At 39.9% G+C, this 18,709-nt stretch overlaps 1 protein-coding gene across 4 annotated transcripts in view; it reads left to right on the top strand.

Moving 5' to 3' along the window:
- Positions 1-18,709, top strand: part of SHC3 (SHC adaptor protein 3) — a 94,346-nt gene that overhangs the window by 11,787 nt on the left and 63,850 nt on the right. For all 4 annotated transcript variants that reach the window (XM_017821217.1, XM_017821213.1, XM_017821220.1 and 1 more), the window contains one exon: positions 5,637-5,753. The gene's annotated coding sequence lies outside the window, so the exon portion shown is untranslated. The remainder of the gene's footprint in view (positions 1-5,636; positions 5,754-18,709) is intronic.

Here is an 18,709-nt window from a genome sequence, read left to right as displayed (position 1 = left end):
CTGAGGGCCCAGAACTGGACACAGCACTCCAGGGGTGGCCTCCCCAGTGCTGAGTCCAGGGCAAGAATCACTTCCCTGGACCTGTTGGCCACACTGTTCCTGATCCAGGCCATGATCCATTGGCCTTCTTGTCCCCCTGGGCACACTGGCTCCTGTTCAGCTCCCTGTCCATCCCCACTCCCAGCTCCCTTCCTGCCTGGCTGCTCTCCAGCCACTCTGTCCCAGCCCGTGGGGCTGCAGGGGGTTGTTGTGGCCAAAGTGCAGGACCTGGCCCTTGGCCTGGTTGAACCTCATCCCGTTGGAATCAGCCCAACTCTCCAGCCTGTCCAGGTCCCTCTGCAGAGCCCTCCTGCCCTCCAGCTGATCGACACTCCCCCCCAGCTTGGTGTCATCTTGGAATTTGCTGATGATGGACTCAATCCTCTCATCCAGATCATCAGTAAAGATATTAAACAGAACTGGGCCCAACACTGATCCCTGGGGACACCACTGGTGACCGGATCCCAAGTGGATGCAGCTCCATCCCCACCACTCTCTGGGCCCTCCAGCCAGTTCCTAACCCAGCACAGAGTGTTCCTGTCCAAGCTGTGGCTGCAGCTTTTCCATGAGAATGCTGTGGGAGACGGTGCCAAAGGCTTTGCCGAAGCCCAGAAGTCCAGACAGACACATCCACAGCCTTCCCCTCATCCACCAGGAGGGTCACCTGATCATAAAAGGAGATCAGGTTGGTCAGACAGGACCTGCCCCTCCTAAACCCGTGCTGGCTGGGTCTGAGCCCTTTCATCTCGGTCTGTGAGTCGTGGGACCATGCCCCCCCCTTGGTGTGGACTTGGCTGCAGCAGCTGAGTCAGAGCAGCTGCCAGTGATCCCTTCCTGCCAGTGGCAGTGGTGAGAAGAGGCTCCCAGGCAGCACCACGGGGAGGATATGCCAGGGTCAACCCCAGACTGCAGGGAGCCTGAGCTGCAGTCCCCTCTGTGTCACAGGCATGACTGCGCCTGGCCCAGGATCCTACACCCGCTGTCTGTGCCATCACACTGGACTCCCAGCACGCCTTCTCTTAGGTAGCTCTTGGTCCTGGCTTTTCCCTGACACTAAAATTTTTCGACTGTATCTTAGAATTGTCAGTTCTATAATACCTCCTTTTTTTGTCTTTTTTTCAGTTTCCCTTCTCCCCCAAACCGTTTTTTCCAACTCACCTCCCCTCTGTGATGGTGGAATTCTGGCACAGCAATGTCACTCTTGACTCACTGGTCCCACTCATCCTACCTGCTCTACAGCACAGAGCTGAAGCCTGCATGACTGTCTCTGACTTCAGCCTCAAGCCAGAGGTTATACAATGCACTGCATCTCAAAATACTGCTGGTAGTTCAGACTTTATGAATTCTCTCATTTTTTTTTGAAGAAAAAATCCCTATACTTACTGCTGGCCATGCTGATTTTAATCTTAGATGAAACATTAAAGGCTGTGGGAGATGATAGCTTGATTCTTTGAGAAGGCAGAAAAAAATACTGTGAATTTGTCTCTTGCCATGCCTTCTGGAATGAGGTGTTTGGTAACATAACCACCTCAGTGCAAGTTTTTGGCAGGCAGAGGGGTGGGGACGTGTAAACTTGGTTGGCATTTTTGACTGAATCTGCACTGTGGAACTTCACGTACATCAATACCCGTGGGACATGCCTGCCAGGATGCATGGCTCTCCGTTCCTTTACAGCATGCCAACGCCTAAAAATCTATCTGACACAGTTCTGCACTTTTTAAACCGTCTTTAGTTGTTAAATAAGACAATCTGACTGCATCACTAAAACAGAGGCTTTATTCTTCTGTCCTCGTCGTCCCCGGATAATGGTGGAAAAGGCTTGCAGTGTTTATATTAAGACATTTTTATCACACCTAGCACAATGATTTCTAGGCTACAGGAAAAGAGGCATGCAGGGATCTATTTCATACACTGTTACACACATCTTTTCAATTTACACACTCTATTCAAACTGTTTGACAACACACAACTATTGCTAAATATATACCGGTATGTATCTCATAAGTGGTGTTAACTTAAACAGTCTCTTCTTTCTTATTTTAAACTTTGGTTGTAGGTACTCATCACAGGTAGCAGCTTCTTTTCTCCCTTACAAGATCGCTTGGTAGATTCCAGCGTTATCTCAGAGGCCTCTGGTTGAGTTGCTGTTTCAGGGCCTCTAGCCTGAACACCTGTTTCGTTTCCCACAACAGTGCAGACCAAGGACTGGCCAAAACATACCACAGATTTATTTCCTGTTGAAACTGCAGTGGGTGGTGGAAATGGATTGCAGCCACATTTTTACAGAATCTGCAACATACAGTTGCCATAGTCATGCAAACCTGGTCAGAGCTTCCCCTTTCATGCTCCTCAGTTTAAACAGATTACCTTATAAATTGGTATGTTAAGGCCATTACTAAGTCTTTGGTATATATACCTTTCCAATAGAATATAACTTTACTATCAAACTCTGCAGCTGTCTTCAGAAGGAACTGGGTTAGATGTTGTCACTGCTCTTGGTTTGCAACTGCAGTATGGTAAGGCTGTAAATCTGGAACAGTACTTTTTAAAAAAAAGCCATAAAATGCATACAACTTGGAGAATGCACGTTGGGTTTGGACTTAGAAGTCTGTTTTGGGAAGATACCAGAAATAAGGGTGTGTTTCAGGACACACCTGAATTGTTTCCTGAGATTAAGTCACTTTATTTTTTTGGTTCAGGGTTTCACAAACTGCTTCCAGAATTTATTCTGCTTTGCATAGGCAGTGTTATACTTGGAGTTTGGGTCTTGACAGATAGGAAACATTTCATTTCATGTGAGAAGAAATGGATTTCAGAGACCTTGTGTTGTCAAGTCTACCATTTTGTACATATCCATAATGCAAAACAAATCTGAAGTGAGTCCCCATTGGAAAAATAAAGGTGACACTGGTCTGTTATTACTATTATATATTACTACTATATGTTGTTATTATTATATGTGGGGTGGGGTTGCAGTTGAAAGAAAATTAAATAATAAAGCATGAACTCAGGCTTGTTGTCCAGCCTGAACCCATGAGAAGGAGTTCTTTCTCCCTGGGGTCCAGTTGGCAGAAATGTGCAAGCACGGTATGGATTTAGGTGTGTGCTTTTTATTCTGAGATGAAAGGTTGCATATGGGATTAATGCTCTGGCTTGATCATGCTGTTTTCTCTTGCTTGATATCAGCCACTAATCTGTACAGCGAAGATGGGGTTAATTTAATTTTTAAGGGCACAAGAGGAGTCTAAACAATGTAGCTGGTCTAGGTCTTTGGTGACAGAGATGGGTTTTCATAAAGACAAAACCAGTATGTGCTTTTGAATTTTCAGGCGGATAAACTTGTTGTCCCTCAAAATTAATCCTTATGCATATCACTTGTCTTTTAATGGCATTGATCATTGACGTCAGTAGTTCAATGCTAAGCAGTGAAGTTTAGATTTTAGAAATGCCAGTTCACACTTTGAGAGCACTTGAACTCTATTTTAAACAGCAAAATGTTTTGCATCTGTGAAATACCCAATTGTCATTCGTCATGGACACTTTTTCCACTCTCTCTGTATGATAATTTCTTAATGTAAAATATATATATAATTAACAAATCTATGAAATCTCCTAATATAGTATGTCTGGATACTATCACTATGTCTCTGGAGTGTTCTTCCGACATTATTGTGCATTTTTTTATGTCTTAGTTATGCCTGAGGGGTATGACAACTTTCTTCAATATGCCTTACAGCATAGCAAGCGTTACCATGGTACCTTTTAACATTTTTTCAATCAGCATATGGAGAAACAAGGGGGAAAAAAAAAGATTTGAGTGAAGAATTTTGGAATGGAATAATGCTAAAATAAACTTGTTATAAAAAATGCTCCATATGATTGATGATAAATTAAAGGAAACAGTCCTGTAATGTATCATCTGTTAGTTAAACATGTGCTCTCATTTATCTACTCAGTATATAACCAAAGCCAATTACTGTAAATTAGCAACAACTAATGACAGCCTTTAATTAACTTGAAGCTGTATCCCCTTATTTAAGCCCTCAACCTAATATCTGGAAGAGTGGAAAAAAATTAAACTTCAGGGTGTTCAATAATGTACTTTTTCAAAAGGTACAATTAAATCAGAGCCATTGGACTGAACGTGGGAATTGGGAATGTGGTGATTCCATAGAGTTGGTTTGTCAATGCAGTCAGCTCCTTTCTGGAGATGCAGTAGGATGTGAGAGGGGAAAAGTCTTCCTGAAGGATATTAAGTGGTTGTAAGGTTCCTCACCATTCAGTTGAAGACTGGTAGAGATGCTTAAACAAATCCATAGTTTACCCAAATTTTCCGAAGCATGAACTTCTCATCACTACCCTGTTTCAGAGTACCTTACAAAGTGTGAGTTTTGTGATGCTTCCAAGAGATATGCTAGGTAGTAAGGCTTTAAATATGTTTAAATATGCTACTTTTTTAAATATAGTCAATCATATGATTGAGCTTTTATAAATACAACATGTTCCTTGAAGACATATGGTTTTATCAGCGTGGAATGCTTTTTATGTTCAAGTCTCAACTTGTGACAGGATAAGGATGTGTTTTGCTCCAACTGTTGCCCAAAATTAAATTTTTTTTAGAGAGTATATAAATTGCTTTATGGATTGTACAACCCAGCAACCAAGTGCTGAACTTACTCTACTCTGGCAATTAAAAGCACAAGTGAAGAAGTTAGACAGTAAGAGCATCAAGTTATTTTTGCCCTTGTATTTGCTTTACTTTTAAGGTGACCAAAATAAAGATAAAAGGGAAAATTGTGAAGCTTAGTCTAAAATCAACAGTTCTTCAACATGCTTTTTGGTGAAGCCAAAGTTCTTCCTGCTGCATGAAGCAGATTAAAAGGTAGAATCTGGGTATTTTGCAATACTGCAAATGTAAATGCATAAGTGAACCTCAGATTTTAAAGTGGAAAAATGTTTGCTTGAACCTTACTTTCCTTGGTGAGTTGTCTTACATTAAACTGCTCTTGTGTTGGCTGTTAATACTGTGTGTCTTCTGTGAATGAACAGAGAATTTCAGTATTCAGGGTGACATCTTTGGAAGCATTAAATGCATATGCAAGCACTTTAAAATGGCAGAATGTAATTAGAGCTGTGAGTTTGACAGTAATTCCTACAAAATTACAATATTTTTCACTGTGCAGAAGGCAAAACTAAATGAAATGGATGTTGTTAGCATCTGGTAAGCATGAGCATAGTTTCTTTGAGACGGTTGTGTCATATTTATGGCACTCTGAGTGAGATCTGTGGCTGTGACTGATTGTGCCTTACCACTCAATTGTTGCCTCTCAATCTGCCCCATTTCTAATTGGACATTAGAGAGGGTACCTCTTTCTGCAGCTTGAAAATATGAGTGGGGAGGAGGTCAAGTTCCCTTTAGTCATTCAATCAGGAGTGCTCCAGTGCAATCATACGTGCAAGACCTATTAGTTGGGAAAGCAGCAGTCTAGTGCTTTCCCAGTGCAAATAATTGCCAGGAACAGAATAGGCTTCTTGAATTAAATTCTCCTCCCCCATTTAAAATCAGGAATAACGCCAGTTTAATTCTGTTCCTGCAGATACTCTGTCTTCTTACTCCTGTTACACCCAGTACTGAGTGCTAACTGCTGGCTTTGCTGCATGTAGGACGCATTAGCACACACTTCCTAGTGCTGAAAGAAGATTCATGATTTCAGGTGGGTTATTTGCATAAATTCCTTTCATTCTTGGTTCTCCATGAATTTCTCTCAGTTGTGTGCTAAAGCGTTGTGTACACAACATAAGGGTGAAAAAGAACATGTTCCTTTTTTAGCCTATAGGCCAAAACGTGCATTTACTCCCTCACGACTTTCCATACATCACAGGTATCCTTTCAGGGTGGTTTAGCTCTGTGAGAAGCCCTCAGCAATATGGGATTTTCTTTGACTGCAAAACTTCTGCTGCGGGTCATTTGGGTTTTTTTAAATCTGTTTTCATGCAGTGTATTCTATAATGGTGTTACGGTGCATGACATATGTCATGAAATATGAATAGTGAAGATGATCAGAATTAGAAGGAAGATAATGGTAGCAGGGTTCAGGTTTGGTTTGAAATTAATCTAGGCATTCTGATTTACTGAATTTAAAACAAGCCTTCTGAAGCAAATGAGAAAAATTTCTATAATCTTGTACTATTTCCACATAATTGTTAATTAATGGGCTTCACTGAACTTAACTGACTCCTTAAAAATATTATAAATGAGACAAGCATGTATTTGCTTGCTTCTGATCTTTGTCTTAGATATTTTACAAAGCAAATCCTATCCTAGTGCATAGTAAGCAATAAAAGATTTAATGAGAGAACTGAAATAGAATTCCGTTTTATACTTACATGGTGTATTTTTATTAACTAATTTATTCCAAAAGGTTTGTTAGCTTCTCACAATGCAAAAAAATAATAAAAAAAAAATTCAAAGAAAATATAGTACCTCTTCTGAAGTGTTTATAGTGTAGTATCTGTATGCATCACAATAAATCCCAGTAAACGCTGTGGGGCCCTGCACGGGTGAAAAGGTCTGCTGCAAGACTGGTTGTGGAGTTGCCTCTCAGATTCTTATAGGATGTAATAAAGAAAGAGAATTCACATGACTTTCCCTGCCCCTTCCCCCCTCCCCCCCAAATGAAAGCTAGTACATTGCATATATGACAAATACTTTAACGTGTGAAGTAAATACCTGGAGTCTCTTGGGTGTGGAGTTTACCTAGAACACTGAAACTGCTAATGAAAAAAGCTCTATAGCTAGGTTTTCTGAGTGCCTATGGTGGCATGTAGACCTGAAACTGTAGGAATAAGTTTTCTTTTGTCTCAGGATATATGTTGTTTTGGTTTGTTGGTTTGGTTTTTTTTTTATTTTTTCCAAAGCAAATCTTTTATTAAGTGTGTATTGTAACTTAGCAATCAGAAGACAATTACGGGGCCCCTGGTGGTCTAGTGGTTAGGGTGCAGGACTCTCACCGCTGCGACCCGGGTTCGATTCCCAGCCCCCCGGGCAGATGGAGCTCGTCAGCCCTGTGAGGCAATCCATCTAAGAGAAGGTCACTCTAAACAAACCTGCGTCCTGGGGCCCTCACTGCCACTGTCCAAGCTTGCTCGGCCCCGGCAGATGAACCTCAGGATTAAAGGGTGGGCTCAGTTCAGCGCACGCTGGGTCTCACCTAAAAAATCCACTGCGCAGGCTCGAAGGGTTAATGACCTTTCCCAAATCTTCGCTCGCGAAGACTGGCCATTATTATTATTATTATTATGTCTAAAGATGTTTAAAATTCAAGTAGGTTTCAGTTTGTTGGCTTCCCCCCACACATATATTTCCTCGGTTCTATTTTTGCAGTTGCAGTCCATGTTTCTGCCTTTATTTAGTCAACTATATTTGGCTTGGAAAATGTATCATTACACTATATGCAATGACTAGATAGCTTCCTGTCTTCATATTTTTAAATTGTTGAAATGCAAAAGGCAATAAATGCCCTTATTTTTCCTATTGCCATTTTCCAATACTTACTGTATCATCCTGTGAAATTGTTTAACTGTAACTGCCAACAACTTCTTTGTCAGAGATTTTGCTTTTTGGAGTAAAATTGATAAATAATGATACGTTCCCAGGCTTCCAGCAGAGGTTTTGACTGTGAGAATAGAAAATTATTGAACGCTAATCAAAGTATTTGGGAGTTATGTGTAATTTTAAAGTAATCTAAGCCATTAGGTGGACAAGTTTCTCATCCACCTCTAGTTATAAAAATAACCCCGCTCTGTTGTGGTACTCTCTTAGAGAGTAGATTTTACTTATTTGCCACCTGAGGAAACAAGAGGAGAAAAGAGGTAGAATTATCTCTTTAGAAAGATAATAAATATAGAAGGAATGATGATTAAGAGGCCAGGGAGTTGCTGTTCACAGAGCCAGCTACTGAGAGGATTGAATAAGGGGAGAAAGTATACAGCTCTTTTAATGATTAGATGGAATTTGTTTGTTACAAACGAAATTCAAACACTGGGAGTGCTAATATGCAGATAGCTTCTGTCTGAATAATGAATAGGCATTCACTAGATGTAATTCAGCTGCAGTGAAATCTTATCAGCCCTTCACCACTGACTATCTCTTCCCACAGCCTGTAGAGAGAGTTTGGGATGACTAGGTTTCTAACTTTAGCCCCTCCACTAAGTGCCTAAAATTAGGTGGGTTGAAAAATGGACTTAAAGAACATGCCACTCAATGGAAAAGCTAGCTTTGAACCTGGAAAACTCCCACCTGCAATCTGCATATTAGAGTATCAGAAACATGTGCTATATATGGGTGGGATAAAAACAGTACTGCTGTTTGTGGGCATGTTGCATTTCTGCTGATATTCAGTAGTCATACTTGAGATGGCTTTCTGTGACTATTTAAAACACACTGAGTTCTCATTGGCATATCTTAACTTTCCAAGCAAATATTCATAGATTTTGTTCATCAGCTTTATTTGTTGCTCAGAAAAGACTTGTGTTGGTCCACCTCTTAATATCTAGATATTGAATTCTCACAGATACTGCAAATGGCAATAGCGAATTGTAAAAGCTAAGTGATCTTGGCCAGCTTTTTAAAATTGAAAATATTTTATCCCTTCCTTTTTTTTTTTTTTTTAATCTATAGCATTAACACTGAGAGGATATCCTCTTTTCCATAAAATATGTGGTCAAAAATCTGGCTTCCAACAATGTCAGCAGTGCCCTTTTCCGAAGTCAGTAACCTCTTTTGAGCTAAGCCCTGAAATGAACCTATTGTGGACATGACTAGCATTTTATGACCTGGCCGTGATAAATGGAGAATTAGTCCTGTGTTACTCTTCCATTCCAGTTAATCACTTTGCAATTTTGAAACAGCAGAGGGAGATTAGATTGCGTTCATTTTTAACATTAGGAAAACTATTTTCTCCTCAGTAATGTCATGCGATTCTTAACATCACACAAGATGTGATGTTACCTAGGAGCTCAGTAATCTTGGCTCCCAGCATTAATAATGTTTAATTATATAATATGATTTATCACTATGTTTGATTAATTCCCTTCGAAATGTAAGGCAAATGTTTTGCAACAAAGGTAGCCATTAGTACTGTATCATTGGGACACAGGACAATTTCATGTTCTTTTGATTAATTGTATCTCACGTTGTCCTGTTATAGCAGCGTATTTTTGTGTTAGGGATTCAGTGCAGAGGGTGACCAGTGAAGAGCACAAAGGACAAATTTTGCCATTTTCAATTTGATGTTTCATGTGCTCTGCAACATTAGCTTTAATGCAGGTGGAGGAGGAGAGGAGGAGTAACCTGTTATCCAGACTTTCGTGCTGATTCCTAATTCTTGTCTGAAAGCAGTGCTTTTGAAAAGACCATTCTCAACTCTGAGAGCTTATCCACACTCTCTAAGTATGGCAGTAGGATATTTACTTTGTGTTTTATCAAATTTTCCAACAAATTGTTTAATGCTTTTCTTCGGGGACTTTATTATTTTAAAGTTTACCAATTATTTCTAAATTAAATTTGTCCTATTACAACCATTAAAATATATATACAAATTTCTGTTTATATTTTCTTCTTCTTGACTGCCTGTATATAATTTTCTCTTTTCCTATTGTGAGGACCTTAATTCTTTTTCTCATCAGCATCTGTTTTTTTCTGAAGATACAGCATTTTATATATTTATATTACAGGTATATTAATTTACATTACTTGTATATTTAAGTACCAGGGTTTTTAGTTTTTAAATCCCCCTTGGTTCTTTTTCAGTTTCTTTTTTGGTTTGTGATAAGAAACTAATTAATTTCCCTCCCTCCTGTATGCTTGAAATCTGTGGAGAGTGGTTCTTAATGACTTCTGTCTTTTATGTAAAAATAAAATGAGTTTTTATCCTGATAACATTTCAAACACCCAAATTTGTCATCAGGGAATTCTTCAGCTTTCAAGCCTTTCTAAAAGACTATTATTTTTCATTATGAATGAGAGTTAAAATCTTCATTAGTTGTGCCTATGCTTGGATAAAAGATATGAAGCTGTTATATCTGCTACTAAGAATGATGTAACTGATCTGGTATTTAAAAATGCCAGAGTGAGTAGGTAGTTGTGGGAGATAATATGAACACTTTTAGAAGGTGTCTTGCTTTCCAGTAACCATGGACTTTAATGTACATTTATAGATACCTGAATTTTTAGCATTTATGCGTTGATTTTTTTTCACCAGAGTCTTGTTTGAGTTTTCACCTTTTGTATGTGGTATACAAATATTCAAGCAACTAAACAATTACATATAACAGAGTAGTTAGTTAACAGGCATATGAGGCATCAAGCCAAAGATAGAATTTGCAGTGAGTAAACATGGGACAGAAATAGGAATGTGAAGGCGAAGGAATCTATTTTGGAGCATGGAGTTGTTCTTGTGCTTTAAAAACCCTCAGGAACATGTAACAGGTTTTTTTGAGCTTCACAGCTAAAACTGCTTTGTAGATTTTACACCTTTCAGCATTCATGTTATTGAAATATTTTGTTTCAAAAGTTTTGCACCACAGACACTACAGTGCATTGCATTTGCTTTGCTTTGCTAATTAATAAACCCTTTTGTTCGTTGCTTGCTATGGGTTTGGATTTTTTTTATCTGGAAGTGATCGTTAACAGCACATGGAAGATACATGCTGAAAAGAAAGTGAAAAAGTTGTTCTACCTTAAGGCTAATATTCGCTATTTTTATTGCACCCAAAGAAGAAAATTCTGTGAGAAGCAGTATTTTTGTGTAATTCCAGCATTAGTCATAAGAGCTATAGCATTAACCAAAGGCTGCATATACACCTACAGTGTAGCATTTTGCTCTTGTGTGCTGGTGCTGTTGGAGTCCTTTCCTCGTTGCCTTGAATGCTGCTCAATTCAGCACTGGATGCTGCAGTCTTGTATTGTGGTGCAGGTCACGTAGCACTGAATGAACAAGGTTGCATGAATAATGTGCTTTTTATTCAGCGATTGGATAAAAATTAATGCCCTCAACACCTACGTACATCCAATCTCCACTGCTTCCTGTGTGCTTATTCTTCCAGAAGCTTTAATTATTTATCCTTGGAGAGAATTTGACAGTTGCAAGTAGTCACGACTCAGCAGGTTAACCATACAAACACCAGAACTGATCTCCATGTCAAGGACGCTCAAATGTCTTGTGGAATCAAACGTTGATTTTGAAGTGATGTGACTCCAGATTAACAGGGGAAAAAATGGCATCCCTAACTGATGCATATTTTTAAATTTAATGCTGTCTTTAATTCAATTAAAATTGGTTTAATATTCCTGCTAATTCTTTAAAGACCGAAGTGTGTGATATGCTGTAAATACTCACATGGGCATTTTGCAACGGAAATACATTTTCAGGAGAGAAGGGTCAAGTAGTTAATAAGCCAGAATATATGCACAGTTGCCCATCATACAGTGTTGCGTAGTGATGAGAAAAAAATGGAATTACATAAGATGCCTGCAGAGTTTGCTACTTGATCTTTACAAAGTGTGTTCAAATTAAAGCAAAGCTGTGGGCATAATAGGAGTCAGTATGACCATATACACTAGAAGAAAAACAGTCTTAGAAATAAACTGTAACTTCTTTATATTTGCTAGAGAGAGAAAAAAGGGAGGAGAGCATGTGTGTGTGTGTATGTGTATATATGCATTTAAATATATAAACACATTTTGTCTACTTGATCTGAGTGCAAGAAGACGATCAAAGGGACAGCAAGATAAATTTCCATGTGAACTCTTTTTTTTTTTTTCTTTTAGTAAAAATATTTATTGTGTGACTGCATTTTAGAAGGCAAGGCTAGAAAGGCCACTGTTAGACTACCTTTCTGCAGCTTGTTGAATAATGTTACTGTATTATCTGACTGGACTGCATGAATCACAGCAGGTGGGAGCAAATCTGTCTGCATCATCAGACTGCATAATGTGGGAGTATGCACAGCACTAGTAGCTACTAATGGATTGATTTAAGCCTTAGGAACTACCCAGAAAATCTATACCTGATGCAGACCTTATCTATCCATGCTAAGAGCAGACCCAAAAGTGTAATGTGCAGTGGTTTTGTTTTGTGCTTTTGCTTGCATACAGTAGAGCCAATTGGGTGACTGATTACAGCAGCAATTCACCCAGAGTTGTGACAGCCTCTCTGAAGTTTTAATAAACACAAGGTATTTTCCTTGAAAGTAACTGACTACTCTACTGAAGAATTCATTCACAGAAGGCATGTTCCTTGTATAATATGAAAGAGTAGAGAAGATCTTAACAGCAGCTCCTTTTTACCTTTTGTTCTAAGAATCATTAACTGTTAAGCTTATTTCAAGCCTGTTGGTAAACTGCAGATTGCACAGTATCATATTTAGTGCTATTGAAACGAATGTGCAGCTGAATAGCTCGACCAACGGCTGAGATTTGCCAAAATACTGAGGAGTCATGAGATTTGTATTCTAACTAGGGATAGTAATCATGATCTCAGTGATGAGATGAATGTTTGACGGATGAACTGAACTGGTTCTAACTGCTTTATTGTGTGGAACTTGGCAAACTCAGATTTTAAATTTCTGAGTCTTAGCATGAGAAGTATTAACTGAAATAACCATAATAAAAACAAGTGTACCGAAGTAAGATGATGTGCTCAGGTATTGTCTGGTGCCTCTTTTAAGCATTTATGACGGGTTTATGTCAGTCTGCATGAGGGTACAGGTGACAGGCAGGTTGGCATACTTCATGAGATAGATTAAGGGCATATGGACAGTCTTAGGACTTCAGAGGAAGGCAAACATGGTCTGGAGTCCCAAAGTTATATTAGAAAATCATTACCAATTCTATGGTTCTTAGTCCTAGATGCAAACAGTGCTCTATGGCGTAACACAAAATTCTGCTCCAATACAATGGCAGCAAAACAACTCCTGATAACCATGCTGATAGTATTGCCAGTGTTATTGACATTTATCTATGAAGTTTTGCAATACTGGTAATACCTCAGTTACTATGTAAAGCATGTTTATTAAAAGCATTAGATTTCAAGAAATACAGGCTAACGCCATGGTGCCTCCCCTCCTGGAGACATGGGTAGAATTTCACCTTTTCCCCTTCCTGTTTGCTCAATTAATGTGTTGTTCTTTAACATCTTCCAAGCCCCCCCTTCTTTGTAGTTTTTGGCTGAATTTGGTCAGTGGTTTTATCCCCTGTCTATTGGCCCATGATATGCAGATAGAGGGTTCTGAGCAGTCACAGAGGTAGCCAGGGAATGGAAACCAGGCTAAAGGGTCATGAATCTCGTAGTCACTGTGTACACATAGAGGGTGCTTTTGTGATAGATTCCTAGGAACTAAACCTAATTTACTTTGGCCAAAGTTCTATTCTAAACAAACAAATCAATGACAGTTTAGATGATCAATAGCTTTCCAAAAAAAGGACTTAACAGCTCTTAAAAAATGTTTTCACATTGGTAAAGTTCAGTAGCATCTCTGGTGTTGCCAAATGAATATTCTGCTGGTTCAACCCACTGTTTATTTATTAATAAGATTAGGTGCATCTGCTATACTGGGAAGTTTCAATTTTATTTTTTTTTTAATCTTGAGGTAAAAATTAAGTGATAAAAGGGGAAAACTCAAAACTGCCTCTTTGTTTTTGTTTATCTGTGTTACAAAGAATTTGCCCTTTTTCTTTTTTTTTTAGTTATCCTTTTGATCTATTTGCTGCTTCATAACTACAAGATGGTTTTTGTGGACATAATTAAAAATTAAAGAAAGATGAACCATGTGATCCTCCCTATACTGGTCGTGTGACATGTTTCTGCTCACTCTGCATCACCTCTCCTGGCAATACACATCCCTTCTTTTCCTTAAGTGATGGAAGGATCATTTCTCCTGCAAAGGTTCCCACCCTCCCCGCCGAGGCCAAGCAAGATTGTTTATCTATTGGTGACATTTTATAGACTGCTTTCTTTCATAACAACAAAAAGCTGAAGCAGTGATTGAAATAGGATTGCTGCTCAGTACTCTGTGCTGCTGAGCAGATGAGACAGGCAGGCAGGACATTGCTGCCCTCTTAAAAGGGTTTAAACCGTGGTCTTGCTTACTAATGGCCCACAGTCACTTCTTCCTGCCATAACATGGTGTGGTTTGACCCCAGCCAGCAACCAAGCCCCACACACCCGCCTGCCCACTCCACCAGGGGTGGGATCAGGGAGAGAGGCAGAAGGGCAAAAGGTAGAAAACTCGTGGGTTGAAATAAAGACAGTTTTACAGGGGAAGCAAAATCTGTGCACACAAGCAGAGCGAAACAAGGAATGAATCCACTGGCCCCCCATGGGCAGGGTGGTGTTCAGCCACCTCCAGGAGAGCAGGGCCCCATCACCTGTAACAGTTACTGGGGAAGACAAACACCATCACTCCAAATGTCCCTCCCTTCTTCCTTCTTCCCCCCCACTTTATATACTGAGCAGGATGTCACCTGGTCTGGAATATTCCTTGGGACAGTTTGGGTCACCTGTCCTGGCTGTGTCTCCTCCCAGCCTCCCATGCACCCCCAGCTTCCCTCCCCAGCGTGGCAGTATGAGAAGCAGAAAAGGCTTTGGCTCTGTGTAAGCCCCGCTCAGCAATAACAAAAACATGTCTGTGTTATCAACCCTGTGTTCAGCACAAATCAAAAACACAACCCCATGCTAGTTACTGTGGACAGAACGAACTCTGCCCCAGCCAAATCCAGCACACATAATGTTGCAGAGACTTGTTTTTCATTCTTCTTGTTCTATCTTGTAGGTGTGATTTGCTGGGAAGCAGATACAGGTGCCTGTAGGTATTGATGCTCTCGTGAGACTCACTGTGCTCTGTAGAAATGAAGGGCTCCTTCCAGCTTCATTTGCATCTTGGACAGCAGAGGGCAGGTGTTAGTTTTGCCTGAGTGAAAGTTTATTGTGTGGAATGGCTGTGTGTGTACACATGATGAAAGTGTGCTAGAGAGGGCTACAAGGAGGCAGTATAGAGTGCTTAAATATAGGTTATGCTTTTTTTGTGCCTGTAGGAAATGTTTTTCCAGTAGAATATTTTCTTTTTTTTGCTTTTACTTAGAAACCCTGTTGTTTTGGCCAAAAAATATTAAAACCAAAATTAAAATGGAATTGGTAAGGTAAGAAAGCGTTTCAGTCCAGGAACATTACCATATACCCATTTTTCACTATACAGAAACCTCCTGTTATCTTCCTGTTCTCTCATTTGACTCTCGTCATGATGTCTGTGAACATTTGTGTTATTTGAGTCACTGCACAGCAGACAGACATGTATATTTCAGTACAAAATTTTTGCAGTGGAATTGTTTTTGCATTAACTGTTGAGTTTTTAGTTTAATTGCGCTTAAGAATTTTGCAGCCACATGGCAATCCTAATGCTTGTAGCTAAACAACAGATTTCTGCCAGTTTAGATATTCTGATTAGGCATATGTTAGTCCGGTGCTGTGCAAAAGCAGGCAAAGTATTTGCCCACTGTTAGGTGCAAAGTTGTGTTTCTATGGGTAGAGTTTCTTGCATTTGGGTGGAAGAGCAGCTTTAGTAGCACAAAGCACTGCTGTGACACTGTCTTGGTAGTTTAGACAGATAAAGTGCTGCTGATCAAATTAAAGCGTTAGTTTAAGGATAATTGCAGTTCATGGTGGTCAGTAAAAACTGTTAGACAAGACAGTTAACAGGTTGCTTCAGTGGCACAAGATAACTTCATACCAGTATGGATCCTTGTTCTTTCATAACCTGGTCAAAGTGAATAATAACAGCAAACAATCAACATGTGTACAATGCTAACGCCTTGAATGTAATGACAGTGTTCTGTCAGTTTCTCAGATGTGCTTGTTGAACTACCTGGGATAACAGCACTACTGTTGCCACCGGATAGTAGGGCTGATTGTTTTCAGCACACTTGGTAGGATTTTTCCTTCTGCTTTACTTATTGCTCTGACAGACTGTCTCAGGCCACATGGTGGCTTCAACGTCCCTGTTTCCTTTCTCCCTTCTGGAACTGTGAGCTGGTGTCAGTGTCTTTGCCAGTGGCATTTCTCCTCCACCTTTTCGTCCTGGCACCGGTGCTTCGTTGTAACCCAGTCCACGGTTAGCACTGGGCAGTTCTGGAATTGGGCTGTTGATGCATGAATTTCTCAACAAACACTCGTAGCTGATCATTTTCTCCCGTTCTGAGATAGCTCCTCTGACCTGCATACCCATAAATTGCCTGTGCTTAGCCAGTGGGCTTCAGTTTCTTCTTGTCTGTTCAAGCTCTCGCCAAGTTTTTGCTCCAGCCTCTCTGTTGGACATCCTTGCTTTGTTATTACTGAAATCCCTAGGTCACGTGCCTGAAGTCCTTTGGAGAACTGCTGACCCTCAGAATACCAACAGTTTTCATGCTTTCTCACTGTTAATCGTACTGAAGCTTCTCAGGGGCTTGCCCTGCTTGAGCAAACAAAACACACTGCCTGAGGGTACCTAGGGAAAGTTCACTGTATGCTTTTGCTACAGCAAGGAAATATACAAGTTGACCTGTATGACAGTAGAGCAGTAAACACACCTTTGTCTCCATTTCTCTGCCACTCTAAACATTTTTTAGTCTTGAAGTGCCTTTCAGAGTTAAGGATGCTTGCCTTCCTTCTGCTCTGCTTCAGTTCATGGAGCTTAAAACAGCTTCTCAGTCTTCTCATCTGCAGCCATTTTACTTCTTGCCTTTCCTCACGTTACTAGCCGTGTACTTTGTACACTGCAGTCCAGTTAAGTGAACATTTAAGCAGCTATTTAAATCCTGCCACCCAGCTCTGCCTCATTATCTCGTCCTTCACAGATTTGCAATCCTGCTTTCCGTACCTGGTGTTTCATCTAAGGGTTACTCAAATGCGAGGAAGACAAGCAACCCAACCGAGAAAGGAATGCATCCTGAATAGATGCATGCCTGTGTGCATGCCTGCACAACTGCACATACACACTTGTCTGCAGATGCCTCTTCCATTTGACTGTGGCAAGCAGTGAACCATCACTTCTGGTCAGATAACAAGCAGCATAACTGTAAATGGGATACCATGGTAAACTCATACCAGCTATATGTGCAAATAATACAGAAGTAGTTCTCATTCTCAGTTCACTGGGAATGAGTGCTGTGAGTGCTGCTGTGGATAACCCTCCACAGGTGCTCTTATACACTACTGCAGATGGGTTAGAATTATTTCAGCCCTAAAGCTAATCGACGGTGGGTTTGCATGTAACTCCTTATTTGCCAAGAAAACCCGTGTGGTTTGGCAGCACAAGTTAATGGGTTGTGTTTCAGTGTGAAGCTGATGCAAGTGGGTATTAGGCACTCTTACTGGCCTGTGCAATTCTTTTCCTCTTCCTCTTCGTTGGAGTCTAAAACTGATCTTGTTGAAAAAAAACCCCAAAACCCAAAAAAACCCCTGACAATTTTTCCTGTGTTATTCTTCAGCCAGATGCCACAGCATGCATCTTATGGCAACATGGCAAAGGTGATGCAGTCAGTGACAGGAGGGAGGGAGCAGTCTGAACAGCTCTGCTGCTGCCACCAAATCTCTACACATAAAGCCAGAATTTTGGCCTGATGTGCAATATAAGAGAGAGATGGTAATTCATACTCCCTGGTTTTTTTTTGGTTCTTATAATTTTGATGATAACCTTTTAATTAGGGGAGGGGGAACTAATGGATTTGGGAAAGTCTGGGTTTTTTAATGGACTTCTGCCTACTCAGGCAAGGTACAGTTTGCCCTGCCTGATGCCAAAATGTACAACAAAGTGCACTGCTTTATCCTTTTGCATTATCCCTTTCATTGCTGCTCTTCTTGCCGGAATTTAGCTATCCTAATAAAAGTGTAAGTGCTGGAGTATAAATGTGGTGGTAAAGCACATATTTGTATCTATACTGTATAAATAATAAATAATTTTTTCACGGATTTATAAAGGAAAATATAAATGAAGCAATTTACTTTTTCATAAAAATAAACTTACTTTGTGAATGGCAGCCAACCTAAGAAATCTTGTACAAAAAGTCAGACACAGCTAAGATTCCCAGACTTGCATTTGGATTTGGAAATTGGCAATGAAATTTGACTCCTGTTGAAATCATTAGGAAACTCATGAAGTCAGAGCTCATACAGAGGGTTTTTTTTAAAGCAACTTTGCAAAACATTCCTAAGAAAAGAAGATATGAACAGAATAAAAATAAAGTACTCAAAAAAAAACTTTTAAAAAAATCAGCAGAACAAAAATAGAAACCTTATTACAAAGTAGAAAAGAAAACTACTGAATTATTAAATGCATTTCATGAATGAGAACCAAAAAGATGCTGGGTTAACAAGTAAGTAAATGACTGGCTTCCAATCTAAGAACGACAGCAAAGAAGTTCTTGCATAATTTGTCACTGAACTAGGTTGCTATTTACTTTCTTGTCTGAATCTCTAGTTTTTCTGATTGTTTAAAGTAGAAACACCTGGAGGCACTTTGACATTAATGCACACATACCCAGAAGCAGCATCATTTCCATCAGTGTGAATGTATCATAGGACCAGAGAGAATGTTATGGGCCTCTAATTACATCATTCACAATGAAGTACAGTTTGTT

This window comes from Lepidothrix coronata, unplaced genomic scaffold, assembly GCF_001604755.1.
Source record: "Lepidothrix coronata isolate B3197 unplaced genomic scaffold, Lepidothrix_coronata-1.0 Scaffold89, whole genome shotgun sequence".
Taxonomy (NCBI): Eukaryota; Metazoa; Chordata; class Aves; order Passeriformes; family Pipridae; genus Lepidothrix; species Lepidothrix coronata.
The sequence above is the reverse complement of the archived record's forward strand: the minus strand, read 5'-3'. Positions and strand labels throughout refer to the sequence as shown.